The sequence below is a fragment of the Castor canadensis genome, chromosome 5 (genome assembly GCF_047511655.1).
Source record: "Castor canadensis chromosome 5, mCasCan1.hap1v2, whole genome shotgun sequence".
Classification (NCBI taxonomy): Eukaryota; Metazoa; Chordata; class Mammalia; order Rodentia; family Castoridae; genus Castor; species Castor canadensis.
This window is the reverse complement of record NC_133390.1, coordinates 106,071,745-106,097,247: the sequence shown is the minus strand read 5'-3', so window position 1 is coordinate 106,097,247 and position 25,503 is coordinate 106,071,745.

The window sequence follows — 25,503 nt, the reverse complement described above, 5'->3', positions numbered from 1 at the left end:
TCTACTGTATTGCTGTAATGATCTGTAATACTGATTTCTTTATTTTTTAGGTCTCATAAAGTGCTTAGTTGATTTTTTTTCTTGCACGGTATTTTAAACATTCAGTCTTAGTGAGTATCTGTAGCAAGGCCACAATATTTCACATAGACACATTCAAATTTTGTGGTCACAATTTATGGCCTCTGTCACATGCATAAACACAAATAATCAAATTCTCTTTTTACTTGCACTGAGGTTTGAACACTTGCTATTCAGCGATCTTACCACTTGATCCACTCCACCAACCCCACAATTCTCACAGTTTCTCACCACACCAGTTATCAGTCAGCAGTCTCTACTACCTTTTCTGACACATGCCACAATACTTTTTCTCCACAATCAACCTCTGCCTCACACCCACATCTTCCTGCACACTCAGCCAGGCTCATCCAGATGACATCGGGGAAAAAACATGCCAGCAGCCTTCAGCAACTCCTTTAAAAATGTATGTTTACAGAAACAAGTTCCCACTTTCTGGGACTCTTAGAAAAGAAGGTGCATTTTGGGGAAGTAAAACAGTGGAGACAAGTGTAGCACCATCGCCCCAAATCATCAACCCTCTAGGTCTCCAGGCTTGGGTTGGGACAATGCTGACCAGAAGCAAGTCCAGGAGTCTTTTGAACCCACACTCTCCAGCCTAGAATTTAGAGAAGACTGGCTTTATGTACCCCATTCTTCCCTCCCAACTCCAGGGACATTTAAGGGGTCCTTTCTACCCTCCAGCAGGAAATTGAGTGGCTGTAAGGGTAGAAACTGAAAATAAATGTTTGGTATCAAAAACAAACACTTAGGGTTTGCAGGAAGATTACCCCACCAAACCCCTTCCTTCCCACCCACTAATCCATCGGATAAGGAAGAGATGCCTCCCTAAAAGCCCCATTTAAAAATGGATTATACTATCAAAATGGCAGGAAGTGGGAGACAGGGAGACCTGGAGTACTGGCTGGGGGGGGTTCCCTGGAAGAGGACCAACCCCCAAAGAAACCCTCTATTAGGAGGTAACAGGCAGGACCCCAGGGAGTTTGGCAGACAAAAGAATCGGGGAGAAGAGATGGGGTGTGTTCCTCCCTGGGCAAAATGTTGGCTGAGAAAAGGACATGCTGTTTGAGAGAAAAATGGGGAAATGCCTATCTATAACAAGGGGGTGATTTTTCCTTGGCTAAGACTCCCAAGCCATTGAACTGTAAGAATTCTTCCTGGACCCTTAGATAAGGCCAGGAATAGTGAAACAAAAACAAATTAGTTCTTTTGTCCACATTCCAGGGTTCCCTTATCTTTGTAAAGGCAGGCTGAGAAATAAAGCTCCTTGTCATGTCAGACCCTGATTGTCTGGTATTGGGGAAAAAGTGGGGAGATGGGGAGATGTCTTATCCATCCCGTGAAAAGATTAAGTCAGATACCTCTCAGTTGCTTTCAAAAGGTAAATAAACAAACCACTCTTACCACTGAAGTAGGATAGGTGTAAGGGAAACCACTGGGTGACCGACAAAGCCAAGCAGTTGAGTGTTTTCGGTGGAAGAGTTAGAGAGAGACCCTTCTTCCCAGGAATGACATCCCATCACAACCACAGCAAGAGTCTGTCAGTTGAACTATGTGTGTCCTTCCTATGGCTGGCTGGAGGGAAGTTCACTGGAATGGATGGAATGAACCCAGAAGGAGATGGTGGTGGCAGTTATGGCTTTTGGGGCCTTGGGGAGAGCACCACAGGGGTCAAGAGGCAATCCGTGATGATAGAAGGAAGCACACTTGTGAGCTGCCACTGGACACAAACTGGAAGAAGAGCTTGGCGGGGCTACAGGCTGTGATGGGACTCAGGGTGTCTAGAGGTGAATGCTGGGTGGTGGCGAGCTGGGTGACAGCAGCACCTGGGTCAATGTATGTGTAGGTAGTATGTACAGCCCTGGCACCAGCAGACCAGAGCCAGTTCCTGATAGTGGAGTCCATTTGGGACCTGGCCTCCCCAGCAGGTTTGAGCTAAGTGTATGCTCCAGGTCCTGGGGCTTTCGACACTTTTGTAGCTCAGGGATCTTGGTGGTGAAAGCTGAGAGCTGCCTACCTGTGCCATAGACTCCAAAAGGCTTTAATTTTGGGGGTTTTTTTTGAAAGGAACACGAAATAGAGGCTGTTCTTTCAATAATAAATCTTTTTTAACATATATTTAGTCCGGCCCTTTTTGTTTCTAGACTTCTAATACACATTGTTTTGCTTAAAGCCAGATCAAGCTGATTGATTCTGTTTTTCTTGCTATTTATCTTGACAAATATTATGAGTCTTATGTTTGATTTGCATTAATCATATTGAAAATTATATAAAAATATAACACACTGTAAAACCTATCTGAAAATAATATTGTGTGCACTTGGAAGCCCTATGATGTAAACTCATACCATATGGTGCCCGATATGCAAATCAGCTAACTCTAAGCTGGTGTTGATATGCAAATTAGCTAACCCTAAACTGGTGCCAATATGCAGATCAGCTAACCTTAAACTGGTGTTGATATGCAAATGAAGCAGCCCTAAGCTGGCTCTGAGAAACCACTCCTCTGTGAATACTTAAACTCCACTCACCATAAGACCATCACCACTTCCTCCTGATGGACAACACGCATCACGTTGTTAGAGAGCAGACCCACATGAGATGGACCCAGACTCTCCGCACAGCAGGTCAGATTCCCTGGGCATCCTTGAAGCATAGTGGGACTGAGAACTAGCCAGGACAGGTTTGGAGCCAGCAGTCAGTGGACTAAGATCAGGTCACAATGTGAGCACAGCTTGGGGAAGGCTGAGGAGCTATCAGGTGTTAGGTTGTAACTCCCTGCAATAAAGTGTGTGCATGAGCAACTCAGTTCCTGCCTAAGTTAATTTATTTAGCACCTGACTGATGGTCAACTTTATACCATTGCCTGCTCACAACAGTGGGTGTAGTCAGCAGGATATTTTAGAAATAGTGGATGCCTGTACCAAATTAAAAATAAATTGGCTATATTTCTGTTCTTCAAAAAAGGATTAGAAAACCCACCACCCACCCTTGCAAAGGAATCTAGACATACTTTTGCGATTAGCCTCTATTGACTACCTCCATCATGCTATAATGCCAACAAAGGAAAACCAGTTACATTGCACCTAATGGGGACCTTGTTTCTGGTGAAGACCAGGTAACTAGTGGTGGTATCAGTTAAATATAGCATAATCATCCTATTTGACAATTACTCTTTCTTAAAGATAAAAATGAAAACATATTTAAAGATATTTTCTTCCATTTAAAGTTTACCTAAATATCAAAGAATGTTCAGAGTATTTTTTTGGCATGCCTTGGAGTGGTCCTAATGAATCAGTGACAGTCAAATGACTAACAGAAAATAAATAGGTAATTAAAAGTTTATTTTATTCCTCATATGGCTTTGACTAACCTAATGTCACAATTTCTGTTGCTGTTTCTTATACTGACTGGTAGTTAGAGCTCCTGGTATAATGAGCATCTTTCCTTCTAGACAGAGGGAGACCTTATCTTTACTCTGGATTGTAAACTAATGTTCTCCTAAAATGAGAAAGACAAGTCTCTGTGTTTACTACCCTGGACCACCTCCAGGGAGGAAGACATTGCTCAACTTTGCTATTCTTGAATATGTTCTTTCTTTTATTTTTTTAAGGCATGACAATTCTTTTTAATTGTACTTCACAAGTTAAGGCTGGAGTCACATGATTTCTTCAGAGAAAATCAACCTTACCAAAACTGTAATTCTGCTGTTCTGAACACCTTTGTAAAAATGGTATTAATGTAATACCATTGATTCAAAAGTTTGAAAAGTGAAGAATAGTTAACTTGTCCTAATGGGCTAACAGTCAAAATGACAAATGATATATTATATTAAATACATGATTATGATAAACAGATTAAAGATTTAAGTTGTGACAACTATCCTAGTTGGTGGGAAAAAGAACAGCATTGTGAACAAAGCTTCTGAGTTACTATACAGATGAAGATTGAGTAATAGAAAAATATTATAGTATCAGAAACTATTTACATGGGCTCCTTAGGTATGTTGCTGGACATTCATAATTTAGCTATAAATTTGTTTGCTTACATAATGCAGAAGTGTGAGATAGTCCTGGAGTATCTCCAGGTGAGATACTCATAGATTTTCATGAACAATGCAGTTAGGCATTGTCATATGACTTTCTTTGAACAACAGCTTGTGAATGAAATTGACTTGTGCCTATTGTAGATGGAACCCTTTAAAAGAAAATGTATGATTTGCTATATTTCTTCCTCTCTCCTAAGCGATGTACTGCTTGTTAGAATTACAACAAGAAACAAAGCCTATGGTAAACCAGGATTTTTAAAGAAAAATCAACATTTATCCTTCAAGTTATTAAGAAATGAGAATTGTTATTGAAATTTTCATCTTCTGATATATATATGCATGTTTTATTTTAAAGAACATAAAGTGGCAATCTTTACCACTTTCCAAAGTATTTAGAAGTGCCATGAGTTCTTTTTTTTTCTGGAAATGATCTTTTATCTTATATACCCACACCTCTCAGAAGCAAATGGAAAAGTCCTGCTCATCATTGAAGACAAAGTTTTGTCACCTTTTAAACAAAGACTTACTCTAATTTCTCTGAAGAAACATGCAATTTTCAAACAAAATTTAATTGAAAATTTGATTTCATAATTGTATCTTGCATTTTATAACTATATTTTGTACATTATTCAAATTCTGTTTTTTCATAATCATATATACTTATCTTTGTTATAAGGAATAGAATACCGATGATCAAAGGCTGTATCAAAGATTTTAGCACCAGACTGGGCAAAATTAATAAAAACTCATTGAGCTATGATCCTTGGTTACTACATTTGAAAATGCTCCTGTATCTTCTCAAAAGGGTTAAAATTTCTCTTCATAGAGTACCTACATTTGTTAAATATATTTACATTATCATAAATTGTAGACATGTAAATTGTTACAGACATACCTACTTTCATCAGAAACACAAAATTATTCATGCACTAAAAATAGTGTAGTCAAGAAAATGATCAGAATGTCTTTAAGGAGGAAGAGCACATAAGCAGTTGTAGAAGATTGAGGCACTGTGGCAAACTAGAAAGCATGTGCTTCCTTGAAAGTGGCCACATCTTGGTGTTGTGAGTCTAATAGGAACGCCTTCAAGTGATTCATCATTGCTGAACTGGAGAAACTTACCAAAATATATTCATTTTGAAAATCAAGACAAGACAATGAATAATGCCAGGTTTTAACTTTGTCGAGGCAGCCTTTATATATGTAGTAAGTAATCATTTATATCTTCTGTTAAAATAAATTAATTAGCATAACCATCTAACACAAGTAATTATCCAAAGTGACTTGCACTTAAATTTGAATAGACACTATGAAACTTTTACTTATTACAGATTGTGTTATTGAATCTTAGTTAACAGTACTGCCATAAAAGAAAAAAAAAGACTTCTAAAATCTTATTTAGATTTAAATTATGTAATTTTCAAAAACAAATAGATGGGAGGATTCTATCATTTATATTGTTGTCTTTTCCTTGGCAGATCCTGTTTCTTTGAGGATTAAATTCTATACTTAAAAAATTGCAAACAATTATATCTTATTTGAATTTTTTTCTTTAAGTGACTTTGCACATAGACCTACTGTTTCGATGCACTCCACTTTTCTCTACCTAATCTAGTTTCATTTTCTCAAAAGAATACCTTTACGTCTTTTGACTTTTTTCACTCTTAATTTGTTCCAAATTGCAAAGATGGATAGCCACCTTTTGAATAATATGATTCCAGTTTCCAGTATGAAAAATGAGATACTGTAAATTTAACATTAATCCACATACCTGAGAAAAGGAGATTTAAAGCTTTCTTTTCCTCTAAAGTTGATTTTATGAGCTCATTCAAGTTCTGATGTTTCTAAGAAAATTACTTTTGAGCTCAGAGTATTATCCAATCTTAGCAAAGTTATTATTTTTATTCAGATATTTGTTTGTAATATAAGTTGTAGTCCAAAAAAGTTAAAAAAAAACATATCCCCCCCAGGAAAACTCAATAATTTAAAATATGGTGGAAATTTAATCCAGTCTTTATAATGCTCTTTACCTGAGAAAATGGATTTCAAAATGGCATCAGCCTACTTTTCCAAAGTTGAGGCACATAATGCACACAATTGATGGTCAATGTATATTTCTCCTAAACTGGAAAATGAGACAGGAATTCCTCTTCTTCCACAGGTCTTAAATCTTTCTGTACAGGGTCTAGTAGGTCATAGATTAAAAATTCAGTGAATGCAGTTATTTGAGTACACTTTATTCATTGAAATTTATGATATTAAAACAGGTAGAACTTAATATTAAACAATAAAACTTAATCTTAGGATCAACTTGAGACATCCTCATATTGTGCTCATTTTCTAGACCTCTCTTGGCATGTTAAATCACCCTTGCTGTAATTTTTGTGGTGTAGCAACCAGGATCACTGGATATATTATAAAATAACTTGACTTCATGTCATTATTATTTCTTCATAGAAATAATTTAAAGAAGTAAAGAAAAACTATCTAGAGTATGCAAGAAAATTTACTATAGTATTTAAAGATTTGCATATTTGTGTGATATTTGGCAGCTTAAAAATTTGTGATATTCATTGAAAGTTTTAAACTCAGGGCCTTATGCTTGCTAGGCAGGAACTCTACCAATTGAGCAACTCTACCAGTCCTTTATTGAAAATTTTTAAATGCATTCTGGAAACAGTCATTTTGATGGCTAATTTTATTGTTTTCCTTAGAATTCCCATATTTTATAAATTTACTCTATATAAAAATTGGATGCAGTATTATTATTATTGAAATTTGAGAATATACTTAGGGTTATATTTCCTATATCCTTGTAACTGGGTAGAGAACAGAAAAATGACAGTTATTTAATATATTAAAAACATTGAAAATATATAAAAAGGCCTTACCCCAAATTCTGTCACATAAAGATAAATATTGTGATCATTTCATAGTAGAATCAAGCTATAAACTACCTGTGTGATGTGAACATACATTTATCGGTTTCCTTATTACAAATATAGACACATTTATTAGGGTTTCTTATAGTCTCATCTAAAAATGTGCAGATAATGCATCATTTGAGACTTCATCTTTGGTTTCTTAAAAACATAGTAATAATTAGTAAATTAAATTATATTTGGTCTGAAACTTCCTCATATGTAGCAAACTATAATTTAACATAGTATGGGCATATTTCAAAGTAGCTTAAGAGTATATATTCCTCTGACAAGTGGGTGAGTCCCAGCAAAGCCACATGGCTGAACTTTGTAAGGGCCAAGTCATGAGTTGCTTTTTGCTCAACTAACCTGATAAATGTAATTTGTCTAATAGTTTTCTTTTAAAATAACTTAGAAATAAATATAGACCAACGTGAAGACAGACTGGATTTTGTATACTGTTCCCTGAAAAAGTATTTGTCTCAAGCAAAGAAATTTGTTGAGTCTTCTAAATAATTCAACTTATGTGCCATAAAAGTATTTTTTCACAGCAATACTTTTAGAAGAAATTCAAATACATCAGATTCTTGGCTAACTTGATGTAGTTTACCAGACTAGGTTATTTATGAAAAGTTTATGTTCTATATAATTTATAGTTAATTTATAATAATTGACTAGTTGATTCAACTAAGTGAAAGTAAGAGTGATTTTATAGAATATCACTCTTTTTGCATATATTCAAGTGTATAATGGCATAATATTCTTTTTATATTATTTTGCAATTACTTTTATTGCTTATTAATATGACATAAATGTTTTTCCCTAGTTGTTATACTATGCTTCTATAATACAGCATATTAACCTTAATTTTGACTTCACCACAACTGATTTAAGCAATTTGGGGGTCCTTTCCAATCATTTCTATAAATAATAAGTATATTTTGCAAATATTGCATAGTAATATATCTGTATTATTTTTTCCAATTTACCTCTGCTTTTCTATGCAACATTGTATGTCTTGTAATAAAAAATTCAAGAATTCATTGTTATTTTAATAAAATAAATTTAACTTATAGTTAAATAATTTTTCCAAATTCTGCATTGCTTTTCTATGTTCTTTAATCTCTTTCTTCTTTTTAAAAAAATTTCCACTGATGCCTATTTTAAGGTTTGTAGTGCTGTCATGTAAAAATGTAGATAGTTCAGTTCAATTTGAATTTCAGGCATAAAATAACAATCAATATTATGAAGTATTGATGCTAATATAGAAATAATTCAAAATTCTCCTCGAACTAGATATCTACTATATCATGTGGCTATTGTATTCAGTTCTTTTAAATTTAATGTGTTTCTTAATAAGTATTTTTCCAGAAATTATTGTATAACAATGAAATCATACATTTGTGAACGTGCCTCCATAAACTTTTGGCAATAGTTTTGATTGTTAGTGCTATCATAATTTAAAATATTCTGTTTACCTTTTTAATAACCTTTTATATTGCCCTCAGGAAGAGTTTTAATAGTATACATACCAGGGCATTCTGAGCTCTATCAAATTTAAGTTTGATAATTATTTTATCTGATAACATATTATGCATAATTGGAAGCATGTGTGGAAATTCAAGTAAGGGTTCTTTGTATATGATCTCAATAATTTTATTGACTATAGGAATATGGTCTTATATAAGGAACTATTTTAAGCCTTTTAACAACAGTTACAAAGAAATTATCATTACCATTTTGTAGATAAAGAAATTCCATTTCAAAAATTTTAAGTAACTTGCTGACACTGTCATATTTCTCACTTGAGATTGCTGGGTTGAAATCTAGAACTTTTGAATACAAATTCTGAGCTCTTGGGCCAAGGAGATCCAGGAACTGACCATCAGAAATCACCATGGTTCTTCAGGATCCCAGATGACATACTATTCCCACAAGTTTTGCTTAACCAGTGGTGCTTCCTGCCAAAATTGACTACACGCAGCTCTTAAATTGATTCATTCTGTGTTCTGGCTGCCATCATTATGTTTGAATACAATAATTCTCACTTAGCAGCATCCAGAAGATTTCAGACTCAGAAAAACTTATCTCTGGCAAATGCATATTCTGCAAAAGCCTGCCCATTATTTTAGTGTTTTCATTGGTGCTAATGTGCTTCATGCTTTCTTTCCTTTCATGGGCCTCTGCCATAGAAATTCTCCATGTCTTTTTCTTGAATTGGAAGGATTTAGCTATTCTAGTACAGGCTCTTCAAGTAATTTTTTCCATCCTTTCTTCAGCTACTGCTTGTAAATATGTGCTAAAATTTGACCTCATAATATAAAGCATTCAACTATAGGATTAATAGAGTATCTATATTCTTGTTTAAAGAATTTGTTAAGGTCTTTCTAGTGTATATTTATGATTCCACCATATAATTTCATGTATGTAGTTTGGAAATGAATATCAACTTTCATAATTTAGTTATTATGAAATCTCATCTCAATTTGTGCCTGCTTATACCTTTAATTTCTATTTACTTGTCTAAATTACATACTAATAACCTATATACCTATATATTTTATTTAATATAGTATAAGGCTGTTAACTTTTTAAAGAGTTTACCTGAATTATGCTTCTAAAACTGACTTTGAATGTATTTTTCCAACTGTTTTCAAAAAGGTTTTACAAATGTTTTATGTTTTATTTACATATTATTCTCATTTGGATCTGAAATGTCCTGCAAAGGTCATATGCTAAAGGTTTGGTGGCTAACCTGCAGTCCTACTTTAGGAGGTAGGGGTTAGTTAGTTAGAAGATGAAGTAGGTCATTATGGGCATGCCTTTGAAGAGTATTCTGCAAGCCCTGCACCTTCCTGTCTTGCTCTCTGCTTCTTGGCTGCCATGAGATGAGAATGTGAGCTCCAAGAAACCCTCTCCACCATGATGCTCTGCCTCACTATGGTCCAGAAACAAAAGAGACACGAAACAGTGGATCAAAACTTCTGAAACTATGACCAAATAAATCTTTCTTCCTTTAAATTGCTCTTCTCAGCATTTTGTTACAACAATGGAAAGCTGACTAGCACAGAAAATTGGCATGAAGAAGTGGGATCATGTCTGTGACTGTACCTGAGCATGTGGTTCAGAAGCCTTGGGAAGCAACTTGTGATAGGAATTTGGAAAAGTTTGAGGAGAAGAAGAAAATAATGATAGAGAAATTAATAATAAATATATAACATCTATGTAGGAAAGAGTCCCAATGAAACATTTAAAACGTTAAAACAATTCAGAGTGAGGGGAAAAGCCGAAAAAGAGCAGTGGAAGAAGTTAGACTGATTTGAACACAATGTATTTATAGGTAAATTACCGAGGCAAAATCCCCACTGTAAAATGATCAGACACTAAACAATAAAGTACAGGAATGTGACACAGGTCATGTTAAGGGAAGGGCACTAGTGGAAGGGGAAGTGTAAATGAAGAGGGTAAAATGGGTGAATATGGTTGATATTCTTTCTATACATGTATGAATATGGCACATTGAAACTGGAAGTTATTTTAAGAAGGAGAATGAGGTAGGAGGGAAGATAATGGAAGGGATGAACCAAACCATAATATAGTATATGTATATTTAGAAATGTCACATTAAAACTCCCTATATAATGCTCATATGCTGTTACATTAAAAAAAAAAAGCAGAAAAAATGCTGCAAGAAAAGTTGTGTTTATGAAGATTCAGGTGAGAAAAGTACTCTATTGAGAATTGGACAAGAAGCCATTTGTTTTGCATATTGGAAAATAATTTGTCTATGTTTTGTTCATGCCTTGAGGCTTTGTGTAAGGCTGAGTTTGAAGGTGATGGGCTACTTAATTTGACAGGAAATTTCCAGGCAGCACAGTATTCAACCAGATCTTTCTGGGTACTGTAGCCAGATTATAGTGAGAATTGTCAGCAAAATCACAGCAAGAAAGAATTTAAATGCTTGCAGTTTTGCCAGAAAGGGAGTGTTTTTCAAGTTGTGACTTAGAGATATATGGTAGCTAAAGAGATTAAAGCCATTAAAAAAAGTCCAGTACTCTGTAACTGAACAATAGGAAACATGCTTTGAGGGCATCTCAAGAATTGGACAGACTATACCCATCTTCGGTGTAAAAGTATAAACTCCTTTGAAAAACTACCATTTCTAAGACAACCCCTGGGCACTTTCTTCTACAGAGGCTCCCACAGACTCATAGCAGCACCTGAGAAATTATTTCCCCAGGAAACTATCACTACCTTCAGTCACACAGGTATTCAGAAGCCACTGCAGCTATTGTCTGAGTAGGGCTAGTTATTCCTTGACCTGGTGGCACATCTTGACCTCTTCAATGTGGTGTTGGTTTCATAAGCATGCAGAATGCAAGAGATGTGGATTCATAGAGGCTTCCATCCAGATTTCAAAGGAAGGAAGGATGTGGCAGGACCACAATCCCTGTTGGCAACCCCTGTGAAGGTGATAATGCCAAGCTGCGACAGTGAAGTTGAAACTGCAATGGAGATTCCAGGAAGTCAGACATAGCAGAAACAAGAAAAGTCCACTAAGGAAGATTCAGGCAGTGAGCAGATCCAGCCCAAGACACAGGCCATGTGGACTGCAAATAGCAACACCATGGGATAGGGTTTTCTAAGCATTTTGAATCTCACATTGTGCTATGGTGTAGCCTGAATGACAGACATGTGGCTATAGGATTTAATGTTTGCCCTGGTTTTTTTTTGGTTCAGTCCTCCCTTAGTTTTCCCCTATGCATTCATTTTGGAATGGGAACATTACTTTGTATACAAGTATGTAAATTATAAATACATAAGTATGCAAATTGCTTTCTAATTTTTATTTGGGCTGTGAGCTAAGAATTTATCTTGATTCTCAGAGGAGACTGTTGATTAGGACTTTTGAGCAATACTGGAACTCTTGAGACTTCAGGAACTCTTGCAGCTGGGCTATCACATTTTGTCCTATGAAATGAACAGAAGCGTTTTTGGGCTAGGGGTGGAATGTTATGGTTTGGATCTGAAATGTCCATAAAAGTCATGTGCTACAGACTTTTTTGCCAAACTGTGATGCTATTGAGAATTGTTGCAACTGTAAGAGGAGTGCTTAGTTAGAAGTAGTGGTTTATTGTGGCCATGCCTCCAAAGTATATCTTCTTCTCTTGTTCTCTCTGTTTCTCAGCCCTAATTTGGGCAGCTCTGCTCTACCATTATGCTCTGTCTACAGTGTCAAGTGATTATGGATTAAAACTTTTGGAACTGGGAGCCAAAACAAATCTTCCCTCTTTGAAATTCTTTTACTAAAGGATTCTGTGACAATGATGGAAAGCCAACTAATAAAAATAGAAAAAAAATTATCTATAGACTTACTGTAGAATGAATCTATCTCATTTGCCACTGTTACTGTTTTTATATAGCTTTTCACTTCTAATTATACATTACATTTATATAAAGTATAACTGTTCTTGGAATCCTTTTATAAGATGGAAAATTGACTATTTAAAATGAGCCAGAATGAATTCTACTGAGTATAATCTTTTTCTACAAATTTGTTCTCATATATTTTATCTCAAATAATTCTTTATAAAATTATTTTGAAAATTACGTATTTTTCTATTTTTTTCTTTTGGGTTGTTTTTTGTTTGTTTTCCACCCCTATTGACAGATCTATATTTTGTCTTACTTTTCACAAGTGACAATTTAATAACACATCCTAAAACCAATATGTGATTTTAAAGACACAACTTTATACTGCAATGACTGACACTACTTCTGGAAAATGAAGAGATTAGCAAGTATATCCTTGAAACTTCAGCAATTATGTTAGTTGTTACTGTATTAGTACAGAAGTTTGACATTTAATTCCATGGATGCCATCTTTTAATGATTATATTTTGTGTTTGTCTTTTTGAAAATGTTGCCATTGTTCCTACCAAGTATTTTAAATTCTTAGTACAATCCTATTTTTGTTTCTATTTCAATATTCTTAATATATTCTTGTCCACATTTCTGTCAGCTAAACAATGATTTAGGATGGTGTTTTGATTTTCATTGTTACTTTATTTTTCCCTCCACAAACAATTAGAGTGGAAAATTGTTGAGTCTCTGTCTACTTGTTGCTTTCTTAAATGCAACATATATTCAACTTTGGTCATAGTAATATCTAATTTTTTGCTATAAGGAACATGACATAATTATATATCTTAAAATATATTTTTAATAAAATAAGCAGCTACGTAATATTGAGACAATTAAGCAAAGAGTAAATGTCTATTTATTTCATATTTCTTTTTTTCTTTTTTTATTGTTGTACTGGGTGTACGTTGTGGCATTTACAAAAGTTCTTACAATATACCAAATATATCATACTTGAATTCACCCCTGCCATGATTCTCCTTTGTCTCCCCTGTCCCAGTTCCTGAACAATTTCGACAGGTCTCATTTTTTCATTTACATACATGTGTACACAGTATTTGTACTATGTTCACCTTCCTACACTCTTTTGAGCCTTAAGTGTGTAGTTTCTTCTAATTTCTTGAAGGCATTAATGAAATGATTTAAGTATGAGACTGATAATCAGATACATTTTAATTTCTGTGTAAAGGCACTCTATATATATGTAAGGTAATTCTGATCAGTAAAGATCAACAAAGATATTAACAATTGTAGTTCATATCCATTCCAAGTGCAATGACTGCAGGAACGCCCATGAAATCTGACAATATTCAAATTTTTGATGCTTTGTAGAAGCAAAGCCCATTGGAAAAGAGCTGAGAAAGTGGTAAGAGGTAATTGTCTTTTTTAAGGCTTGGTTTCCTGTTGAATTTGATCAAGATCTAAGGATGACTGTGGATAGTTGTTTTTTCTGAAGCAGATTAGAAGTAGAGATTAACTACAGATGAGACGCTGTCATGAGAACTACCTCTGGGCACCGTTAGTTAAAAGCATGAAAGAAAACAGCGTCTCTCAGAGGGACACTGTATGACATTGGGAAAAACAATGTTTTCTGTAACTTTTCAGCAGGCTTGTCTTGATCTATCTTCTTAACCTGATTATAGTGCAGGCTACTTTCTTTTTCTGTCTAGTATGATTTTAATTCTTTCAAACCCAGTTAGCTTTTTACTCTTTAAAATGTATTTGCTTTAAATTTTAGTTCTTCAAAAAAATTAATTTAAACTTCCAGTCTTTTAACTACCACAATCAAAGACAGAATAAAAATTAGTGGATTATAGATGTGCTTTATGTCAAATAATGGTCTCCTCAAACAAGTTTAACAAAGAATCTAGCAAAGCCAAGTGAAAAGAAGAGGAAAATCAGAATTAAAGTATTTGTCAAATGGAAGAAAGGAAGATAGTATTAGTCAAAAGAGTCCTGCAGAGAGACAAAAGCAATATGATATGAATACAGATGCATAAGCATAAATGTTTTAGCAGAATTTGCTCATACAACATGGCTGCTGAGATGCTCCTGTGAAAGCTGGAGACACTGGGATATTTCTTAACATGACAGAGTCTAAGTTCAAACTCCTTAAAACCAAGAAACCCAATAATGTAACTCTCAGGCTAAGAGTCAAGACTGAGAACTCCAGGGGTAGGGAGAAGGTATAAACCCTGGAGTCCAAAGACCATCAGGCCTGAAGCTGTGATGATTGAGGCAGCAGAAAAGGAGTCTATAGCAGCTCTTTGAAGCAGACATTCACTTTCTGCATTTATCCTCTCCAAGTTCACAGTTGATTTGATAATGTCTAACCAGATTAAAGATAGATTTACATACTTTCTCAGACTGTCCTCTGGAGCAGCCTCCCTGATACATCCAAAACAATGCTTTATCCAGTTTGTTGGTATTTTTAATCAAGCCACGTTAACATATAATATTAACTTTCATAAGGACTAAGGGCAGAGGAGTAATGACCAGACTCTATCAAATGTTCTCAAACTCAGGGAAAAGGGAACATATTGCAGTTCTTGAGAGGGTAAGAAGTATGGCTTGGAATTAATGTTCTCTTTACTAATAATAACATTTGGGAGCTCTGGGAATATCATATTCCCACCATATATGTGCGTAACATATGGAGTAGGATGATCAATGAATTGTGTATCTGAGGGGAGACATTTGCTGTCTATGTATTATATTTACTTTTTCAACTTGGAATTGGTTCTTTTTAATAACTTTTTGCTCTTTTCTAGCCTGAAGAATATATACATTACTTGGAAAAGAATTAACTTTAATTACTATCCTAACAATGTTTTATCTAATTAACCCACACAGTGTACAGAGAATCCTGCTTACTACAAACTATCAATTCTATGTTCTAACAGTCATGCTGTATACACAGTCCAAATATCTATTATCAAATATCCAGAGTCTACTCTCCCATGTTGATTAAATTTGTTACAATATATGGATAAACTTAAATGTAGTTGCAGAAGCACTTTCATTTTCATTATAAATTCCAAACAGTTTATACATAAGTTTCTAAAAGTCAATCTGGCTTCACTCTATTACCTATGATAACTTTTTGCAAATATCCAATAAAATATGATTAGCTGCTTTGCCAGGTTAATTTCAATGGCTTGTTAGAATATCTATCAGATGTAACTAAGCAATAAAATATCTCATGAGTATAAATACTATCAGATAATTATTCCTCTGAAAATAACAGAATATGAAATGTGTTCAAATTCCAGATGGTTGTAATAAATAATGGAACACTAAGCCAGAGGAGAACATTTTATTGACTTTTAAAATTGAGTAACATGTATCTTCTACCTTTTAAATAATTTCATTTTAGAACATTTATTTTGATATAATCATCCCTCTTGGATTTTTTAAAACTTTGCTTTTCTCTCATGTGTTGTAACCATCGTTGTATGTCTCCAATAGCTTATAATAATCACAGTGTTCACTAGCAAGATTGTATTGTTTATTAATCTCCTAGTATCTGAAGTACATTATTAAGAAAGACAATAAGACTCCAAATATTTTTTAAAAACCTGGGTTTCATAATTTCTTGTCAATATTTAGCCATTGTAAAAGGAAAATAAATTAAATCTTCACTGCTGCTTTATGGCAACTCATCACTGTCACAAACTAAGTGATATAATTAGTGTCCACTAGCTCTTATTATGAAAAAATGATATCTAACCTTATGGAATACATTTAATGAAGTGAGTGTTTATTTTTATAATAGAAGTTTTGACATGATCACTGTACTTTTGAAGGACTTTAGATAAAAAATTTATACAAATTAATACACCATATTCAATCAATTTCCTAAACCTAATAATCTAAATGGTAAATCAAATTTAATGTTTAAATGCAATCGGAGGGGAAAAAGACTAAATAATAGCTTTTGGAAGCTGTTTCTCTAACTTTTCCATATAAATGTCAGAGATAATAATTATATTACTTTGATTTCATTTAATAAAATGACCTGGCACAACAGTACAGGAGCTGAGTTTCAAATATTTTCTAGTCATATTTTAAGTTTTAAAATTGTTTTATGATATTTTAAATCAGTAAGATCTTGAATTTAATAGAAAAATGTTCAATCACTTGAAGTGAGACAGGCAGCACTGCAAGTAAACAAACAGCAGATAAACTCTGAGCCCTTAACCTGCTACCTGTAAAATCATGACATGCATTTTCCTCTTCCTCCAACTCTGTGCTCTCTCAACTGCTTTGTCATAAAACAGCAGATTACTCCACAAGGCTAAAATGCTTATAGATTAGGAGTCTTGTGTGACTAGACCAGAAAAAATGGGTGAGATTTGAAATGGTTACACAAATAACTTCAAACATATGTGAAATCCCTCAAGATCAATGAGTAATCAAAGATAAGGGGCTGAGGGAAGAATTGTTGCTGAGTAAAAACATTATTCTATTAGATACCTTCAGTAATCTCCTAGAATTAAATGTCAAAAAGATCCATTGGAGAAAAATCACAAAGTTTGTTCATAGTTGTCTTAGAAATCACTACTTAGGAGGTCCCACAGCTGGGCACACTAGCACTGTAGCCCACAGCTCTCCTGTGGATTGTACAGCAGTGTCCTAGGCTAATTTGCATAAACATGAAGGCTGCTTTTCCTGAAAATACTGAGTCATCAGTTGGGCCTTCAGATGTCTGACAGAGGATTATGATGGGGCAAAAATCTTAACATCTCTGTCATTACATTGGTCTGTCTTTGCTTGTCTATTCACAAAATTTATACACATGTTGATCATTTTGAGAAATATTTTTTTCCAAGACTATTACACAGAGTTGATGGATTATTGTTCAATGGAGGTTGTATGTGCTTGTTTTATCACCTCCTTGTGGGTTTTTTTAGCAGCTAAAGCTTTGAAAATTCTTCAGCCCTATCATAAGACCTAGACCATTTGTGCAACATGATGATGATAACAGCATAAGGAACTCAGCAGTTCCTGTAGTGTCAACTGCTGATTAGATTAGTGTGCAAACCCCCAAGGTCAGCATGCTTACACATGAGTTGGAAAGCATCCTTTTGAAATCATGTCTATCACCAAATGAAAACTACCAAACTATCCCAGCTCACTAGTAGAAGTCTGCAGCTCCTTTGTTTGCTGAGCAACAGGATGATCCCCTTTCAGTCACCACTGTTTAAGCTGAAGTCAGTAGCTCAAGTAGAAGTCCCAGTAAAACCTTGTGTGCCTTGGTTATAATATGTATCTCAGTCTCATTTATATTTTTCCTGTGCCATAAGATCCTACCATCCATAACAGAAGAAGAACATGCAACAGGTCAGGAGAATCTGAACATTTGTGATAAAACATAAAATGGCAGGATCTCTAGAAAACATTGATTATAAGGGAATCTAACAATGAAAATCCTATAATTATAAGGGTTGAGGAAGATATATTCCATAGGATAAATTAATAGTTTGCTATACCAGTTTTGTTTGTGTGTGTGTGGTGGGGGTACTGGAGTTTGAACTCAGGGAGTCATGCTTGCTAGGCAGATATTTACCACCTGAGCCACTGTGCCAGCCCTTTTCTGTTTTGAGTATTTTCAAGATAGAGTCTCATGAAATGCAATCCTCTTGATCTGTGCCTCTGAGTAACTACAATTTTAGAAATGAGCCCTTGGTGCCCAACATTATAGCAATTTTTAAACGTAAAAGACTTTCACTTTTTGTTCATTCAAATGCCCCTAAATTTTTTTTTTAATTGAGTCAAGCATTTAGTGGTCCAGGCATTCAGAGTATTGGACTGCTTAAAATGCACTCGAAAAATAATATCTTTTTGAATAGAATATGTAATATAACACTCAGCATTTTAAAATGCATAGAAAGTTCTAAGGACCTCCTGAGGCCATTTTAATAACTCATTTAATGAAGAACTTTTAAATTACCAAGCTGAGAAGTTGTCTGTCGTTTCATTTATTTGTTCCTCCTAGCAAATGGTCCACATTTTTTAGTTTAAAACAAACAGCACATGATCTCTTGTGGTTCAGTGTATTGGCTGAGCTAAGATGAGTCATTCTCACTTGGGGTTGTCCATGAGTGCCCAGTGATAAGAGGTGTCCATCTAACCCTTATGGCATTTTGTGCATGTGTGTTTGTGACTAAGAATTAAATGTAGGTTGTACACCAGAGTTCCTCAATGTGACCTTATGACATGAGAGTATTGGACTGTGACTTGCTGTATACCAGTAATTCAGATAATCTAGATGAAATGCACAATATCCAAGAAATCCAAAACCTTCCAGACTAAATAGCACTGTGGTAGAAAATCTGAATAGACCTATGTGGTAGTCAATCTTTAATTGTTTTTCAAAATATCTGAAATAGACAATTTAGGATAGAAAAATCCATTTTGGCTCATGTTTTCAGAGGTTGCAGTCCATGTTTGCTTGACTCTGCTTTCTGAACTGTGAAGAGAGAGAATATCATGGTAAAGAGAATGTGGAGGAAAAAAAGCTGCTCATATCATTGTGGTAGGAAAGCAGAGAGTCAGAAAGGAAGAACCTGTTTGCAAGATGTACTCTTCAAAGGCATGCCCCCTCTCAGTGAACTACTTACTCTAACTAGACTACACCTCCTAGTTTTCACCCCCCTCTCCAAATAATGTCATCAACTTATAAATTTCTACTGATTAATCCCCTGATAAGATTATGTTCCTCATGATCCAATTATTTTCCAAAGTCCAATAACTACAACCAACTCTTTCACACATAAGCCTTTTGGGGGGACACTTCATATCCAAACTACTGCAACAGATAACTGTTAAAAATGATTGAAGCAATAATCAAACATCTCCTGACAAAGAAAAGTCCTGGGCCTGATGGTTTCATTGATGAATTCTACAAATATTTAAATGAGAACACCAATAATCCTAAAATGTTTTCCAAAATTTCAAAGAATAAGGAATAATTCTTATTTTTTACTGATACCCAAACCAGTGAAAGGCACTACAAGAAATGAAAACTGGAGGTCAGTTTGCCTTATGAACATTCCTGTCAAAACTCCAAGAACACAGTCACAAATCAAATTCACCAGGCTATTAAATGAATTATATATTACAATCAAGTAGAATTTATTCCTGGAATAAAATAATATTAAAACATAAAAATTAATCATCATAATATACCACACTAGAGGAATGAAGGAATACAATCTTCAGGCACGTAAAAAAAAGTGTTTGGCACAATCCAATGCTATTTCATAATAAAAAGCACTAATCCAACTAAAAAAAAAGGAAATGCCATAATAAGAGCTGTATTTAAATAAAAACACACAGTAAACACCATCCTTGATGGTGAAAAACTGAAGCCTTTTCTTCTACAGTCAGAGAAAAGGCTAGAATGTCTGCTTCTACCATTTCTGTTCAACATAGATTTGAAAGTCCTAATTATAATGATTAGACCAAAAATAGTAAAAGAAGTAACAGAAAACAAAAGAAATAAAAGGCACTTATATTTGAACAAAAACATAAAATTGTCTCTGTTCATGTGTAAAATACTAAATATCACACAGGTAAACTGGCTCAGAACTGTTGGAGCTAATAACTGCAGCAAAATAGTACTGCACAAATGAACAAACAATAATCAGTTCCATTTTATGGCCTAATAGTAAACAATCAAAAGAAAAATTAGAAAGTATTTTGTTTTAAGATAGCAAGAAGAAGACACCAATAACTTAGCCAAAAAGATAAAAGACATGAAATGAAAACTGTGAAACGTTTTTGGAAGAAATTAAAGAAGACCTACATGACTACAATGACATTAATTGTTCATAGTTGGAAAGAGTTAACATCTTTAAGGTGTCAACAATATCCTAAGTGATCTGCTGATTCAATTCAATCCCTACCGAAATCTCAATGGCATTTCTTGCAGAAATAAAAAACAAAAATACTAAAATTACTATACAACCTCATGAGATTCTTAATTGGCAAAACGATTTTGAAAAAATCAAAACAAAGGAAAAGCTCACACTTTCTTATTTCAAAATTTACTGCAATTCTATAATAATACAATTAATGTGGTATTGGCATAAAATAGATATTTAGACAAATGGAATAGAATAAAGAGTCCACAAATAAACCCTGGCATTTGAAGTCAACAAGTCATTTAATCAAGCAAAAATGTGAATCAATTCAGCTTCTGTGTTGAGAAAACTAGATATTTATGTGCAGAAAAATGAAGTCACAGCCTTAACACCATATGCAATAAATAAATAAATAAATAAAAATTGACCCACGATGTAAATGTAAGACATAAAACTTTAAAACTCTTAATAGAACTCATTGGGCAAAACCTTGCAATACTGGATTTGGCAGTGAGTTCTTGGTAATAGCACCAAAAGCACAGGAAACAATAGAAAAAAAAGACAACTTGAGACTTGATAAATTTTAAAAAGCATGTTCATCAAAAGACACTCTCACCTGGTAGAGTGGCTCAAGACTTAAGACCATCTGCCTAGTAAGTGTGAGGCCCTGAGTTCAAACACCAGTACCACCAAAAGAAAAAAATGACACACTTAACAGAATAAAAAGGCAACCCACAGAAATGACCACCATGGATAACATTTGTGAATCACATAAATGAAAAGGGATTGGTGGAAAGTATATGGAAACCTTCTAAATATCAACAACAAAAAAATCCCAAGTACCACTTCATGATAAAGGCTTTAAGAAAAGTAGGAATAGAAGGAACATACCTCAACATTATAAAGGTTATATATGACAAACCTATAGACAACATCATACTTATACTTAATGGAGAAAAAATGAAACCATTTCCCCTAAAACTAGGAATGAGATAAGGGTGCCCACTCTCCATACTCCTATTAAACACAGTCCTGGAGTTCTTAATCAGAACAATAAGGCAAGAAGAAGTAATAAAAGTAATACAAACAGGTAAAGAAACTGTCAAAATATCCCTATTTGCAGATGACATGATCCTGTATCTCAAAGACCCAAAAAACTATAAACTGAAACTCCTAGACACCATAAACTGCTTCAGCAATGTGGCGGGATACAAAATCTACTTACAAAAATCAGTAGCCTTTCTATATACCAACAATGAACAAATTGAGAAAGAATATATGAAAACAATTCCATTTACAATAGCCTCAAAAATAAATCAAATACCTAGGAGTAAATTTAACAAAGGATGTGAATGACCTCTACAAAGAGAAATACAAACCTCTGAAGAAGACTACAGAGTTGAAAGATCTCCCGTGCTAATGGATTGATAGACTCAACATAGTAAAAACGGCTATACTACCAAAAGCAATCTACATGTTCAACACAATTCCCATCAAAATCCCAATGACATTCATGACATACATTGAAAAAATCTACCCTAAAGTTCATTTGGAAACAAAAGAGACCACAAATAGCCAAGGCAATACTCAGCAAAAAAAGCAATGCTGGAGGTATCACAATACCTGACTTCAAACTATATTACAGAGCCATAGCCATAAAAACTGTATGGTACTGGCACAAAAATCAGTGTGAAGACAAGTGGAACAGAATAAAGTACCTGGATATAAATCTACACAGCTATGCCCACCTTAGTTTTAACAAAGGTTATAAAAACATACAATGGAAAATAGCTTCTTCAACAAATGTTGCTGAGAAAAGTGGTTATCTGCCTTAAAAAAACTGAAACTAGATCCATGCCTATCACCCTGTACTAGTATCAACTCAAAGTGGATTAAAGACCTTAACATCAGACAGGAAACTCTGAAGTTAGTACTGGAAAGAGCAGGGAATACACTTGAAGTAGGTATAGGCAAAGAATTCCTCAGTAGAAATCCAGCAGCCCAGCAAGTAAGAGAAAGGATGGAAAAATAGGAAAACATGAAATTAAAAAGCTTCTGCACAACAAAAGAAATGGTCTCTCAACTGAAGAGACCACCCAAGAGTGGGAGAAAATATTTGCTAGCTACACATTATACAAAGGACTGATAACCAGAATATACAGGGAGCTCTAAAAACTAAACTCCTCCAAAATTAATGAACCAATAAAGAAATGGGCAACTGAAATAAACAGAAATTTTTTTAAAGGAAGAAGTCCAAATGGCTAAAAAACACAGGAAAAAATGCTCACCATCCCTGGCCATGAAGGAAATGCAAAGCAAAATCACATTAAGATTCCACCTCACTCTTGTTATAATAGCTATCATCAAAAACACTACCAAAAACAAATGTTGATCAGGATGTGATGAAAAAGGAACCCTCATATACTGCTGGTGGAAATGTAAGCTAGTACAATCACTTGGGAAGACATTATGGAAGCTTCTTAAAAAACTAAACATATATCTGCCATATAATCCAGCAATCCTACTCCTAGGGATATACTCAAAGGAATGGAATTGTTCAAGTTATTCCAAAGGCATCTGCACACCCATATTTATTGCAGCACTATTCACAATAGCTAAGTTATGGAAACAACCAAGATGCCCCACTGCCAATGACTGGATTAAGAAAATGTATTTATATGAAATGGAAATTTTACTCAGCCACAAAGAAGAATGAAATTTTGTCATTCACAAGTAAACAGATGGAACTGGAGAACATCATCTTAAGCGAGGTTAGCCAGGCTCAGAAGGCCAAAAATCATGTTGCCCCTCATATCAGGATTATAGACCTAAAACAAATGCAGTAATATTATTGGACATGGGTCACACACAGAAGGGAAAACACATACAGGAGGACTACGGAAAGGGAAGAAAACCTAAAATTTGAAAGTGTTTCTTGTACCCAGTGTAGAGGAGTGAATAAAGTAATCTTAAACTGGCAGAGGCCACTATGGGAATGGGACTAGGAAATAGTGAAGAGGTCTGGTGGAGATGAAACAATGTGGGTTCCAATACATGTCTGTGGAAACAATGCTAGGAATCTCTCTGTATAGCTATCTTTATCTTGAGCTAGCAGCAATGCTATGTCTTTCTTATTTTCTCATGTTTTCTCTTTAACAAAATTGAAGAACAGGTTCTGCTTGGAAGCAAGGAGGAGGGGAGGGAGAGGGAGATGGGGTGCACGGGGGAAAAGGTGGCTCAAACAATGTATATACATATGAATAAATGTATAAACAATTTAAAAATAAATAAATAAATCTCAAATCATCCAATTTAAAAATGGATAAAAGACTTAAATAGATATTTCTCCAAAGAAGATGTATAAATGGCTAGTAAGCATATGAACAATAACACTTTCTATCTTGATGATGGAAATTAAACTACAATGAGATAACTCCTTATCCACATTAGGATGACTACTATCCAAAACAAAACCAGGCATTACAAATGGTGAAGCTGTGGAGAAATAGGCAACTTGTGCACATAGTGTTAGGTATATACCATGGTTCAGATACTGTAAAAACCAATGCAGCAGTTTCTCCAAAAAATTAAAATAGAATAACCATGTCATCTAACAGAAATTCTACTTCTGAGCATATAACCAGAAGAACTGAATGTGTGTGTACTCTAATACTCATAGCGTCATTATTCACTATAGATAAAAGTAGAAATAACCATAGAAATGGAGTACTTATCAGTTTTAAAAAGGAAGGTAATGCTAACTTTTGCTTCAGCATGGTTGGAACGTGCAGACATTACACTAAGTGAAGGAAGTCAGCCCAAAAAAGACAAGTACTGTATAATTATGCTTATCTGAGGAAGGTCAAATAGTCAAAATCATAGAGACAAAATGTAGAATGGTACTTGTCTGAGGATAGCAAGAAGGGGCGAGGTTGTAGACCACTTTTCATCACTGTGAAAACATACCTGAGAGAAACAATTTAAAAGGTAGAAATGTTATTTTTGGCTCATGGTTTCAGTCAGTGGTTTGCTTGCTCCATTGCTATGCACCTGTGGTGGCAATGATGTTACGGTGTGATAGAGAAGGCTGCTCACTTCTTATCAGCCAGGGAGCAGGTAGATATATGTTAGATAGGTAGATAGATAGATAGATACATACATGCATGCATGCATACATATACACAAACATACATACATACGTAAAGGGGCAGAAAAATCAATCTTTTGCCACTTGAAGATTAAAGGAAGTCTATTCTTTTATCAGAAATTGTCCGTCCCCCCCAAGGCCTTTGGTTAATTACCTCCTAATAAACCATTAAACACTTTTACATTATAAATTGGTCCTTCCAATTACCCAGTTCAAAATTTTTCAGCAATAGTTTCCAAAATATAATCACCTAACTAGCAGCATTAGCATCACTTGTGAACTTGTCAGAGATAAAAATTTTTAGGCTCTGTCCCTGAATTACTAATAAGGATCTGAGGAACAAGACCGAGCAATGTGTTTAAGCCAGCGAAATAATAATGCTTGACACAATTCTACAATGTCTTTTCTTTGGGGGGAGTTGATTGAGGTTTGAACCCAGGGCCTCTTGTTTACTAGGTAAGTGATCTACCACTTGAGCTATACTTCCCATCCCTTTTTCCACTTACTGAACAGAAAAAAAAATTAGCAGATGATATGTCATAATGTCCTTGATACTTATGTAAGATATAGACCCTGGTACTTTGCAACCCAGATTAATTCAATAAGGCATGGAATATGCACTTTCATCCATCATTCTAGATTGTCAAGCCCTAAATGATAATTTGACTGCTTGTAACTTAAAATGTATATCACCCCACAACACCTTTCTCACTGAACTAAATTCAGGTCTTTGTATCTCCCTTGCTCAGAATGGTCTTTAGTCAAATATGTCTTTCTCCTTTATTTTAATAGGGTCTCAATTCAAAAATCACTTTAAAAATAAAATTTCTCAGTAAACCCTATAAAAACATAAGATCCTCATTTTCTCTGACCTTATTTTTCCTCACAACATTTATTACTATATATATATATATATATGTGTATATAAACTTGCTTATTTATATATTCCATTGGCATCTGTCAATATGAAGAAACATATGGTTTGAAGAAGTACTATCAATATTTAAATACTGTTAATCT